We start from the raw sequence: 15,433 nt of genomic DNA on the forward strand, positions 1-15,433 counted from the left end.
AAACTAACTTAGTCTATACTTAGAATTAACAATCCCGCGGAGGGTGCAATATATCAGTCCTCTTCGTCCATCGTTCTTCGTTTTCCGACACATCTAAGAGAATGTATCTAAGAGAAACCTAAGAGAAACATAAAGTCAAGGCATAATAGAAAATAGAAATGAAGATGGTCAGTGGAAAAAGATAAACATGGAAAAACAAGTTGAAATTAAAATCAGAGAACAAATGAAATGAATTCGACAAAGAAAGAATTAAAAAAAAAAAGAAAGAATTGAGAGAGTGGTCGCCAGTACTGACCACCGCCTACCGGCGGCCAGTACCGGTTACCAGGGTGGGGGGTCCCCCTTCCAGAAACCTAAAATGAAGAGATCCGTCCACCTCGGAGGCTCCAGGAACAATGAAATTTTAAACAACCGGGGGCTCCTTATATACCCACCACAAGGTCACTTACCCCTACTTCGATTGTCTTTGTTCGATCTAACCGAATATTTCAAGAAATTGATCGGTTTTAGGCCATTATTTGTACTAGGACATTCTTAATAATTATTTAAACTATGTTCCTACGACGGTTGTTAATAATTATGATAAATAACCATCAAGATATAGCGAAATCTGCAAAGGGAAACAGTTTCTGTGAATGTTTGCCCATCCACGCGATTGTTATTAACATTTACGCATATTCCCAATATTAATCGAACAATGTGCAACTTATTTATGCATTACAAGTGATTAAGTAACTTATAGAAATTGATTTTGATCGAGATTCGAAGTAAAAACATGTTTCGTAAAGTTTTAAAGCATGGAAAGTAATAATTGTCTATTTGTTACATTAATTTAACATTTGTTTAATTCTTATAATTTACACGATACGCGTAGAAGTAGTATTCTTTACTGAAAAGCGCCGAAATTCAATTAATCGCTTTTTTAAATAGAAAATCATCGTGATGAACACTTGGGAATCGATAATCGATATGTGTAGCCTTGAAAATTTCGGTTGGACCTCAATAAAAATAATTCCATCGCGAACCAAAATTACTTCAACGAAATGTTATTTTAAGCGTTTATTTATACTAGGACATTGTTAATAATTATTTAAACTATGTTCCTACGATGGTTGTTAATAATTAGAATAAATAAACATCAAGATATAGCAAAATCTGCAAGGGGAAACGGTTTCGATGAATGTTTGTTCATCCACGCGATTGTTATTAACATTTACGCATATTCCCAATAGTAATCGAACAATGTGCATCTTATTTATGCATTAAAAATGATGAAGTAAATTATAGATATTGATTTTGATCGAGATTCAAAATAAAACATGTTTCGTAAAGTTTTAAAGCATGGAAAGTAATAATTGTCTATTTGTTACATTAATTTAACATTTGTTTAATTCTTATAATTTACACGATACGCGTAGAAGTAGTATTTTTTACTGAAAAGCGCCGAAATTCAATTAATCGCTTTTTTAAATAGAAAATCATCGTGATGAACACTTGGGAATCGATAATCGATATGTGTAGCCTTGAAAATTTCGGTTTGGACCTCAATAACAATAATTCCATCGCGAACCAAAGTTACTTCAACGAAATGTTATTTTAAGCGTTTATTTATACTAGGACATTGTTAATAATTATTTAAACTATGTTCCTACGATGGTTGTTAATAATTAGAATAAATAAACATCAAGATATAGCAAAATCTGCAAGGGGAAACGGTTTCGATGAATGTTTGTTCATCCACGCGATTGTTATTAACATTTACGCATATTCCCAATAGTAATCGAACAATGTGCATCTTATTTATGCATTAAAAATGATGAAGTAAATTATAGATATTGATTTTGATCGAGATTCAAAATAAAACATGTTTCGTAAAGTTTTAAAGCATGGAAAGTAATAATTGTCTATTTGTTACATTAATTTAACATTTGTTTAATTCTTATAATTTACACGATACGCGTAGAAGTAGTATTTTTTACTGAAAAGCTCCGAAATTCAATTAATCGCTTTTTTAAATAGAAAATCATCGTGATGAACACTTGGGAATCGATAATCGATATGTGTAGCCTTGAAAATTTCGGTTTGGACCTCAATAACAATAATTCCATCGCGAACCAAAATTACTTCAACGAAATGTTATTTTAAGCGTTTATTTATACTAGGACATTGTTAATAATTGTTTAAACTATGTTCCTACGATGGTTGTTAATAATTATAATAAATAAACATAAAGATATAGCAAAATCTGCAAGGGGAAACTGTTTCGATGAATGTTTGCTCATCCACGCGATTGTTATTAACATTTACGCATATTCCCAATATTAATCGAACAATGTGCATCTTACTTATGCATTACAAATGATTAAGTAACTTATAGAAATTGATTTTGATCGAGATTCAAAATAAAACATGTTTCGTAAAGTTTTAAAGCATGGAAAGTAATAATTGTCTATTTGTTACATTAATTTAACATTTGTTTAATTCTTATAATTTACACGATACGCGTAGAAGTTGTGTTTTTTACATAAAAGTGCCGGAATTCAATTAATCGCGTTTTTAGATAGAAAAATCATCGCGATGAAGATTTGTGAATCGATAATCGATACCTGAAGCCTTGAAAATGTCAGTTGGATCTCAGCGAAAAATTCCTTCGCGAACAAAGAATATTTCAACGAAATGAAATTTTAAGCCATTATTTATACTAGGACATTATTAATAATTTTCTAAAGTATGGTCCTACGACGGTTGTTAATAAATATGATAAATAAACATCGAGATTTTGCGAAATCTGAAAGACGAACGGTTTCGGTGAATGTTTGTTCATTTCCGCGATTGTTACTAACATTTATACATGTTCCGAACATTTATCTTACAATATGCATCTTATTTATGTATCGCAATTAATTAAGAAACTTATAGAAATTGATTTTGATCGAGACTCGATGTTAAAATGTGTTTCGTAGAGTTTTAAAGCATGAAAAGTAAGAATTGTTCATTAAATACATTAATTTAACATTTGTTTAATTCTTATAATTTACACAATACGCGTAGAAGTTGTGTTTTTTACATAAAAGTGCCGGAATTCAATTAATGGCTTTTCTAGATAGAAAAATCATCGTGATGGACGTTTGTGAATCGATAAACATTTCCAGCCTTGACAATGTCGGTTTGATCTCAATAACAACAATTCTATCGCGAACAAAGAATATTTCAACGAAATGATATTTTAAGCCATTATTTATAATAGAACATTGTTAATAATTGTTTAATCTACGGTCCTACGACGGTTGTTAATAAATATAATAAACAAACATCAAGATATTGCGAAATCTGCGAAGACGAACGGTTTCGGAGAATGTTTGTTTATTTCCGCGATTGTTATTAACATTTATGCATGTTCCCAATATTGATCGAACAATATGTATCTTATTTAGGCATCATAAATCATTAGTTAGTTTTCAGAAATTAATTGTGATCGAAAACGAAAGTAAAATATTGATATTCATATATTTCTCGATTTGCAACCTAAATTAATATCTCGATGTTTATTTATTATATTTATTAACAACCGTCGTAGGACCGTAGATTAAACAATTATTAACAATGTTCTATTATAAATAATGGCTTAAAATATCATTTCGTTGAAATATTCTTTGTTCGCGAAGGAATTTTTCGCTGAGATCCAACTGACATTTTCAAGGCTTCAGGTATCGATTATCGATTCACAAATCTTCATCGCGATGATTTTTCTATCTAAAAACGCGATTAATTGAATTCCGGCACTTTTATGTAAAAAACACAACTTCTACGCGTATTGTGTAAATTATAAGAATTAAACAAATGTTAAATTAATGTATTTAATGAACAATTCTTACTTTTCATGCTTTAAAACTCTACGAAACACATTTTAACATCGAGTCTCGATCAAAATCAATTTCTATAAGTTTCTTAATTAATTGCGATACATAAATAAGATGCATATTGTAAGATAAATGTTCGGAACATGTATAAATGTTAGTAACAATCGCGGAAATGAACAAACATTCACCGAAACCGTTCGTCTTTCAGATTTCGCAAAATCTCGATGTTTATTTATCATATTTATTAACAACCGTCGTAGGACCATACTTTAGAAAATTATTAATAATGTCCTAGTATAAATAATGGCTTAAAATTTCATTTCGTTGAAATATTCTTTGTTCGCGAAGGAATTTTTCGCTGAGATCCAACTGACATTTTCAAGGCTTCAGGTATCGATTATCGATTCACAAATCTTCATCGCGATGATTTTTCTATCTAAAAACGCGATTAATTGAATTCCGGCACTTTTATGTAAAAAACACAACTTCTACGCGTATTGTGTAAATTATAAGAATTAAACAAATGTTAAATTAATGTATTTAATGAACAATTCTTACTTTTCATGCTTTAAAACTCTACGAAACACATTTTAACATCGAGTCTCGATCAAAATCAATTTCTATAAGTTTCTTAATTAATTGCGATACATAAATAAGATGCATATTGTAAGATAAATGTTCGGAACATGTATAAATGTTAGTAACAATCGCGGAAATAAACAAACATTCACCGAAACCGTTCGTCTTCGCAGATTTCGCAATATCTCGATGTTTATTTATCATATTTATTAGCAACCGTCGTAGGACCATACTTTAAACAATTATTAACAATGTCCTAGTAAAAATAATGGCTTAAAATATCATTTCGTTGAAATATTCTTTGTTCGCGAAGGAATTTTTCGCTGAGATGCAACTGACATTTTCAAGGCTACAGGTATCGATTATCGATTCACAAGTCTTCATATGCGATGATTTTTCTATCTAAAAAGCGATTAATTGAATTTCGGCACTTTTATGTAAAAAACACAACTTCTACGCGTATTGTGTAAATTATAAGAATTAAACAAATGTTAAATTAATGTATTTAATGAACAATTGTTATTTTCCATGCTTTAAAACTTTACGAAACACGTTTTAACATCGAGTCTCGATCAAAATCAATTTTTATAAGTTTCTTAATTAATTGCAATACATAAATAAGATGTACGTTGTTCGATCAATATTGGGAACATGCGTAAATGTTAACAATAATCGCGAAAATAAACAAACATTCACCGAAACCGTTCGTCTTCGCAGATTTCGCAATATCTCGATGTTTATTTATCATATTTATTAGCAACCGTCGTAGGACCATACTTTAAACAATTATTAACAATGTCCTAGTAAAAATAATGGCTTAAAATATCATTTCGTTGAAATATTCTTTGTTCGCGAAGGAATTTTTCGCTGAGATGCAACTGACATTTTCAAGGCTACAGGTATCGATTATCGATTCACAAGTCTTCATATGCGATGATTTTTCTATCTAAAAAGCGATTAATTGAATTTCGGCACTTTTATGTAAAAAACACAACTTCTACGCGTATTGTGTAAATTATAAGAATTAAACAAATGTTAAATTAATGTATTTAATGAACAATTGTTATTTTCCATGCTTTAAAACTTTACGAAACACGTTTTAACATCGAGTCTCGATCAAAATCAATTTTTATAAGTTTCTTAATTAATTGCAATACATAAATAAGATGTACGTTGTTCGATCAATATTGGGAACATGCGTAAATGTTAACAATAATCGCGAAAATAAACAAACATTCACCGAAACCGTTCGTCTTCGCAGATTTCGCAATATCTCGATGTTTATTTATCATATTTATTAGCAACCGTCGTAGGACCATACTTTAAACAATTATTAACAATGTCCTAGTAAAAATAATGGCTTAAAATATCATTTCGTTGAAATATTCTTTGTTCGCGAAGGAATTTTTCGCTGAGATGCAACTGACATTTTCAAGGCTACAGGTATCGATTATCGATTCACAAGTCTTCATATGCGATGATTTTTCTATCTAAAAAGCGATTAATTGAATTTCGGCACTTTTATGTAAAAAACACAACTTCTACGCGTATTGTGTAAATTATAAGAATTAAACAAATGTTAAATTAATGTATTTAATGAACAATTGTTATTTTCCATGCTTTAAAACTTTACGAAACACGTTTTAACATCGAGTCTCGATCAAAATCAATTTTTATAAGTTTCTTAATTAATTGCAATACATAAATAAGATGCACATTGTTCGATCAATATTGGGAACATGTATAAATGTTATTAACAATCGCGGAAATGGACAAACATTCACCGAAACTGTTCGTCTTCGCAGATTTCGCAATATCTCGATGTTTATTTATCATATTTATTAGCAACCGTCGTAGGACCATACTTTAAACAATTATTAACAATGTCCTAGTAAAAATAATGGCTTAAAATATCATTTCGTTGAAATATTCTTTGTTCGCGAAGGAATTTTTCGCTGAGATGCAACTGACATTTTCAAGGCTACAGGTATCGATTATCGATTCACAAGTCTTCATATGCGATGATTTTTCTATCTAAAAAGCGATTAATTGAATTTCGGCACTTTTATGTAAAAAACACAACTTCTACGCGTATTGTGTAAATTATAAGAATTAAACAAATGTTAAATTAATGTATTTAATGAACAATTGTTATTTTCCATGCTTTAAAACTTTACGAAACACGTTTTAACATCGAGTCTCGATCAAAATCAATTTTTATAAGTTTCTTAATTAATTGCAATACATAAATAAGATGCACGTTGTTCGATCAATATTGGGAACATGCGTAAATGTTAACAATAATCGCGAAAATAAACAAACATTCACCGAAACCGTTCGTCTTCGCAGATTTCGCAATATCTCGATGTTTATTTATCATATTTATTAGCAACCGTCGTAGGACCATACTTTAAACAATTATTAACAATGTCCTAGTAAAAATAATGGCTTAAAATATCATTTCGTTGAAATATTCTTTGTTCGCGAAGGAATTTTTCGCTGAGATGCAACTGACATTTTCAAGGCTACAGGTATCGATTATCGATTCACAAGTCTTCATATGCGATGATTTTTCTATCTAAAAAGCGATTAATTGAATTTCGGCACTTTTATGTAAAAAACACAACTTCTACGCGTATTGTGTAAATTATAAGAATTAAACAAATGTTAAATTAATGTATTTAATGAACAATTGTTATTTTCCATGCTTTAAAACTTTACGAAACACGTTTTAACATCGAGTCTCGATCAAAATCAATTTTTATAAGTTTCTTAATTAATTGCAATACATAAATAAGATGTACGTTGTTCGATCAATATTGGGAACATGCGTAAATGTTAACAATAATCGCGAAAATAAACAAACATTCACCGAAACCGTTCGTCTTCGCAGATTTCGCAATATCTCGATGTTTATTTATCATATTTATTAGCAACCGTCGTAGGACCATACTTTAAACAATTATTAACAATGTCCTAGTAAAAATAATGGCTTAAAATATCATTTCGTTGAAATATTCTTTGTTCGCGAAGGAATTTTTCGCTGAGATGCAACTGACATTTTCAAGGCTACAGGTATCGATTATCGATTCACAAGTCTTCATATGCGATGATTTTTCTATCTAAAAAGCGATTAATTGAATTTCGGCACTTTTATGTAAAAAACACAACTTCTACGCGTATTGTGTAAATTATAAGAATTAAACAAATGTTAAATTAATGTATTTAATGAACAATTGTTACTTTCCATGCTTTAAAACTTTACGAAACACGTTTTAACATCGAGTCTCGAACAAAATCAATTTCTATAAGTTTCTTAATTAATTGCAATACATAAATAAGATGTACGTTGTTCGATCAATATTGGGAACATGCATAAATGTTAGTAACTATCGCGGAAATGAACAAACATTCACCGAAACCGTTCGCCTTCGAAGATTTCGATTAGATCGAACAAAGACAATGGAAGAAACGGTAAGTCACCTTGGGGAGGGTATATAAGGAGCCCCCGGTTGTTTAAAATTTCATTGTTCCTGGAGCATCCGAGGTGGACGGATCTCTTCGTTTTAGGTTTATGGAAGAGGGACCCCCCACCTTGGTAACCGGTACTGGCCGCCGGTAGGCGGTGGTCAGTACTGGCGACCAATCTCTCAATCCTTTCTTTTTTTTTTTTAATTGCTTCTTTGTCTAATTCATTTCATTTGTACTCTGATTTTAATTTCTACTTGTTTTGACATATTTATTTTTTTCCACTAACCAAATTCATTTCTATTTTCTATTATGCCATGACTTTAGGTTTCTCTTAGGTTTCTCTTAGATACATTCTCTTAGATGTATTGGAAAACGAAGAACGAAGAACGAAGAACGAAGAACGAAGAACGAAGAACGAAGAACGAAGAACGAAGAACGAAGAACGAAGAACGAAGAACGAAGAACGAAGAACGAAGAACGAAGAACGAAGAACGAAGAACGAAGAACGAAGAGGACTGATGTATTGCATCCTCCGCGGGACTGTTAATTCTAAGTATAGACTAAGTTAGTTTTAAGGTCACCATGTACGAATATCTGTGATCTGCCGAGCAATTATCCAATCTTTAGCTTCTTTTTGCTCGCTTGCTCGTATCTCAGTCCGGCCACCTCTGCTTGTTGCATAAGCAAGTGACCGGCCGTGGAGGTGGACCGAACGCTCGATCGCCGTCTCTTCTGGTGCGTCCGCTTTGAGAGAGAATATGCTGCGAACACAGGGGCAGGTGTTCGCACCGGTCCCTGCGGAAGCCCTTGATCCATCATAAGACCCTCTCTTCGTCATCCTCCGTGAGTCAGGTCCACGCTCTGCGTGGCTCCTGGCTGCGGAGTTGGGAGAAACGGGGCACTCCTCTAGAGGAGTGGACGGCGTCGCGCATATCCTTGAGAATCGGGCCCACTGAGGGGAAACGGGACCGACCTAGTAGGAACAACTCTACGGTTCGCGTCGCGTATTTCCCAATTTTGCCTAATTTTTCCATAACGTAATTGCTCGGCAGAATTAAACCAGGAGATCGAAGGAACATTGATTCCTTCCATCTCTTTGGTTTAGTATCTTCGTTTGTATCGCGTGTCGAGGGAGATCGATGGAACTTTGATTCCATCTATCTCTCTCCGGGTCTCCGCTCGCAGCAACCTCCACGTGGTGAGACCTGGTAATCGGTATTACTCGCGACGAACAATAATTATTCGTCGTGGGTAGTACCGAGCTAATCGGCTGCGAATTTAGAATTGTAATTTTTACGGTACAGTAGAATACTTTACGGTACAGTACTTTCCACAAGTAGAGTACTTTAAAGAACAACATTTTTGTAATGAGTATGAAAGTGCGAATATGTTAATGGATCGAAGAAAAACGATTGTATTTCCGATGAATTGATGTATTGAAATAAAATCAATTTCACTGACAACAGAAACTTTATTTTTGTCCATTATTTGTTTCCATTTCTTTAACCCGATCCTATAAAACTGCTAAAACTACTTAAAACTATATGTCCTCGACTATCATGTTCTCCTGATACAAAGAAAATCGGGATCCATGATTCAGAAATTCGTTCGAAAGTCCAACAATATTCCGATTCGCGGTAATTCTTGAAATTTGACGTCAATTCTAGGAATCCGCCACTTCTAAGAATCGTGCCACTTCCTCGCATATCGTATACTGACACCAAGAGTCCCAAAATCAAACATTTTCTAAAATTTATGCCCGAATTTCAACCTTTGGTATCAGGAAGATACAAAAAATTTCGATTCTTCAAGTATTAATCAAATGTTAAATTGATATATCTCATAGACAATTATTACTTTCCATGTTTTAAAACTTTAAGAAACATCTCTTTACTTTCAAGTTAGATCAAAATCAATTGTTAGAGGCGAATCAATCATTTTTAATGCATAAATAAGATGCACATTGTTCGATTAATACTGGGAACATGCGTAAATGTTAGTAACAATCGCGGAAATGAACAAACATTCACCGAAACCGTTCGCCTTCGCAGATTTCGCAATTTCTTGATGTTTATTTATCATATTTATTAACAATCGTCGTGGGACCGTAGATAAACAATTATTAACAATATTCTAGTATAAATAATGGCTTGAGTGTCTTCAATTTCTTGAAATATTCGTTAGATCGAACAAAGACAATCGAAGTAACCGTGCGATAAAATAAATGAATATTTCTCTACATATCGAAATTATAGTTTGCATACATGCATATATAATCCGAACGCTCAGTGACACATATATGTCACACGGCGATGAAGTGAGTTGCCATCTACTGGAGAATAGGTAAACTACACTTAAGGTGTGAAAACACCTGGCGGAGAATCGCTCAAGTTTGTTGAGAAATTGTTCTTATTTCCACCAATAGATAGCGCCACGAGCATAAATTTATCGACATTAAAGATAAATAATTCCATTTGTATGATATTCCCTACCGTGCAATAAAATAAATAAATATTTCTGTACAAAGTTTCGTATGTATCATCTTTCGAATAAATGTAAAGTTAAACGAAATCAGCGTAATGAAATTTCTCTGCCTTCTAGCCTTCCTTTATCCATTTAAAAAAGTCTTTGATACCTCGAAATGAAGGCTACACATATCGATTATCGACTCACAAGTGTTTATTACGATGATTTTTCTATATAGAAAAGCGATTAATCGAAATTTAGCACGTTTCAGTAAAAAATACAACTTCTACGCGTATTGTGTAAATTACGAGAATTAAATAAATGTTAAACTATCGCACTAAATAGATAATTATTACTTTTCATGCTTTGAAACTTTACTAAAGGAGTTCTTACTTTGAATCTCGATGAAAATTAATTTCTATAAGTATAATCATTTATAATGCATAAATAAGATACAAATTGTTCGATAAATATTGGGAACGTGCATAAATGTTAGTAACAATCGCGAAAATTAACAAGTATGTTCCCCAAGAGACGGCAACTCATATAATTACCACGTTACAAATGTTTGGAATTGCGCGTTCCGAATATATTTGCATGCATACAAACAATAATTCGATATGCAGAGAAATATTTATTTACTTTATCGCACGGTAGGGAATATCATACAAATGGAATTACTTATTTTTAATGTCGGTAAATTTATGCTCGTGGCGCTATCTATTGATAAAATTCAGAACAATTCCTCGACAAACTTGAGCGTTTCTCCGCCAGGTGTTTTCACACCTTAAATGTAGTTTAGCACTTTGTCCAATAGATGGCAACCCATGTAATTATCACGTTATAAAATGTTTGGAATTGCGCATTCAGAACATATTTGCATGCATACAAACAATAATTTCGATATTTAGAGAAATATTCTTTTATTTTATCGCACGGTGGGGAATATCATTCGAAAGGAGATACTTATCTGTAATGTCGGTAGATAATGCTTTTGGAGCTATCTATTTATGAAAGTCTGAACAATTCCTCGACAAACTTGAACGTTTCTCCACAAAGAGTTTTCACACCTTAAGTATAGTTTAACCTGTTCTGCAATAAATGGTAACCCATGTTATTACCAAGTCGCAAATGTGTGGAGGTGTGCGTTCCAAATATATTTGCATGCATACAATCAATAATTTCCTTATGTAGAGAAATATTTATTTATTTTACCGCACGGTAGGGAATATCATACAAATGGAATTATTTATCTTTAATGTCGGTAAATTTATGCTCGTGGCGCTATCTATTGATAAAATTCAGAACAATTCCTCGACAAACTTGAGCGTTTCTCCGCCAGGTGTTTTCACACCTTAAGTGTAGTTCACCTATTCTCTAGTAGATGGCAACCCACTTCATTGCCGTGTAACATATGTGTGTCACTGAGCGTTCAGATTGATATGCATAAATACAAACTATTATTTCGATATGTAGAGAAATATTCATTTATTTTATCGCACGGTTACTTCGATTGTCTTTGTTCGATCTAACAAATATTTCCAGAAAGTGATGACTTTCAAGCCATTATTTATACTAGAACAATGTTAATAATTGTTTAATCTACGGTCCCACGACGCTTGTTAATAATTATGATAAATAAACGTCAAGATATTGCTAAATTTGCGAAGGCGAACGGTTTCGGTGAATGTTTGTTCATTTCCGCGATTGTTACTAACATTTATGCATGTTGCCAATATTGATCGAACAATGTGCATATTATTTGTGTATTGCAATTAATTAAGAAACTTATAGAAATTGATTTTGATCGATCTCCGAAGTAAAGAGATGTTTCTTGAAGTTTTAAAATATGGAAAGTAATAATTGTCTATTAGATATATCGTTGTAACATTTGATTAGTACTTGAAAAATCGAAATGCATACTTTCTTGGCGACAGTGTTCTCCTCATACCAAAGGATGAAATTCAGACATAAATTGTAGAAAATGTTCAATGTTGGGACTCTTGTTGTCAAGAGTATACGATATGCGAGGAAGTACCATATTTTCGCGGATTCCTAGAAATGACGTCAAATTCTAAGAATTTTTGCAAATTGAGATTCTGCGGGATTTTCAAATGAATTTCCGAAATTTTGCTAGATCTGTCGTCGATTTTGGGCTTTGCTAATAGGAGAACATGATACTCGAGAAGGTATTCTTATTCGGGGTTTTTTGGAAATGTCGTAAAATTCCAAGAATTTCCGCGAATTGAGATTTTGCGGGATTTTGGAACGAATTTCTAAACTTCTGCTAAAATTTTTCGTCAATTTTTGGCTTTGGTAACGGGAGGACATGATACTCGAGAAGGTATTCTTATTCCGGTGATTTGTGGAAATGACGTCAATTCCAAATTTTTTTGCGAATTGAAATTTTGCGTGATTTTCGAATAAATTTCTGAACTTTGGCCAAAATTTTCGACGATTTTGAACTTTGGTAATTTAGCAATTTGATAGGATCCGATTAAGGAATTGGAGGCAAATAATGACTAAAAAGAAGCTTTTGTTGTTACTAAAAATGCCTTTATTGAAAGATATCAATACATCGGTAATACAATCTCATTCTTTCGTTTAATTAACATACTCAAGCATTCATACGCACTATAAAAATGGTACTTTTCAAGATGTTCAACTACTTCTTATCTTAAATAACCATTCTAAATTCGCAGCCAATTAGCTCGATATTACTCGGAGCGAGTAATACCGATTACCAGGTCTCACCACGTGGAGGTTGCTGCGAGCGGAGACCCGGAGAGAGATAGATGGAATCAAAGTTCCATCGATCTCCCTCGACACGCGATACAAACGAAGATACTAAACCAAAGAGATGGAAGGAATCAATGTTCCTTCGATCTCCTCGTTTAGTTCTGCCGAGCAATTACATTATGGAAAAATTAGGCAAAATTGGGAAAGACGCGACACGAACCGTGCAGTTGGTCCTACTAGGTCTATCCCGTTTCCCCTCCGTGGTTCCGATTCCAGAGAAAACGAACGACGCCTACCACTCCCCTAGAGGAGTGCCCCGTTTCTCCATCTTTACGACGAGAGGGTCTTATTTTGGAGGCTTTCGCAGGGACCGGCAAAAATGCCTGCTCCTGTGCTCGCAACATGCCCCCTCTGGAAGCGGACACACCGGAAGAGACGGCGATAGACCGTTCGGACTACTTACACGGCCGGTCACTTGCTTGTACAAGAAGCAGGGGTGACCGGACTGAGGAACGAGGAAGCGAGCAAAATTAAGCTAAAGAATGGATAATTACTTGACAGAGCACATGTATTTGTACACAGTGGCCTTAAAACTAACTTATTCTAAGCTTAACTAAAGATCCCACGTCGGTTGCGACGAGAAAGTCCTATTCGTTTTACGATATGCCTAGCAGAGAGAAACCTAAAGTGGAGGCATGATAGAAAATAGAAATGAAGTTGATTAGTGATTAAATACTGTCATTCAGTAACAAAGAAAATAAACGAAGCACAGTGATAAAAAAAAATAAACATGCAAAAATAAGTATAAATTAAAATTAGAGAACAAATAAAATAAATTAAACAATGAAAAAATTGAAAAAAAAGAAAGGATTAAGAGACTGGTCGCCAGTACTGACCACCGCCTATCGGCGGTCAGTATCGGTTACCAAGCCGTCAACCGCCGTCCATGTACATGAAATGAAGTCATCCGTCCACCTTGGCGGCTCCCCGTGGAATGAAACTTTTATCAAGAGGGGGCACCTTATATACCAACCCCAAGGTGACTTACCGTTACTTCGATTGCCTTTGTTCGATCTAATCGAATATTTCAAGAAGTTGATGGCTTTTAAGCCATCATTTATACCAGGACATTGTTAATAATTGTTTAAACCATGGCGCTACGATGGTTGTTAATAATTATGATAAATAAACGTCAAGATATTGCGAAATCTGCGAAGGCGAACGGTTTCAGTGAATGTTTGTTCACTTCTGCCATTGTTATTAACATTTACGCATGTTCTCGATATTAATCGAACAATGTGCATCTTATTTATACATTAAAAATGATCGATTCGCCTACAGCAATTAATTTTGATCGAGCTTCGAGGTATAAACGTGTTTATTAATATTTCAAAGCATGGAAAGTAACAATTGTTTATTAGCTACATTAATTTAACATTAGTTTAATTCTTATAATTTACACAATACGCGTAGAAGTTGCATTTTTTACTTAAAAGCGCCGATATTCAATTAATCGCTTTTCTACATAGAAAAATCATCGTGATGAACAATTGTGAATCGATCATCGATACATGTAGCCTTGACAATGTCGGTTGGACCTCAATGAGAAATTCCTTCGCGAACAAAGAATATTTCAACGAAATGATATTTTAAGCCATTATTTATACTAGGACATTCATTTCCCTGATTGTTTTTAACCTTTTTGCATGTTCCGAATGTTAATGTTACGATGGTCATCGCTTCTATGCATTATAAATGATTAATTTACCTATACAAATTAATTTTGGTCGAGATTCCAAGTGAAAGCTGGTTTTTGACATGTTTCTTAAAATTTTAAAACGGGGAGAGTAATAATTGTTTACTAGACACGTTAATTTAACATTTATTTTATTCTGATTAAGCGCACAATACGTGTTAAATCTTCAACTTCTAAATTACATTTTTGTCGTTAAAATTACGTTTTCTTTGTAAAACGATAGACAAATTTAAAATTCCACGATAGATTATTCTGCAGGTGATCACGAAAATAAATTTTATGTTTAGCAAAGTATTTAGTCTCTGTGGCATCATTTAACGACGTTAATATAAATTATTTCTCGACAAACTTGAACGATTTGCCACAGATGGTGTCACTTGGACTATACCTGAATAAAAATTCTTTATGAATGTTTGTTCATTTCTGCGATTGTTATTAACATTTACGCATGTTAATTCATTATTATATACATATAGAGAGTATTTTTAACAATAGCTTGTAAAATCATTTAGTAAAATAATTTTGTTGCTTACATAGTGTAAGTGGCGCCATCTGTGGCGAT

Source organism: Ptiloglossa arizonensis, chromosome 6 (assembly GCF_051014685.1).
Source record: "Ptiloglossa arizonensis isolate GNS036 chromosome 6, iyPtiAriz1_principal, whole genome shotgun sequence".
Classification (NCBI taxonomy): Eukaryota; Metazoa; Arthropoda; class Insecta; order Hymenoptera; family Colletidae; genus Ptiloglossa; species Ptiloglossa arizonensis.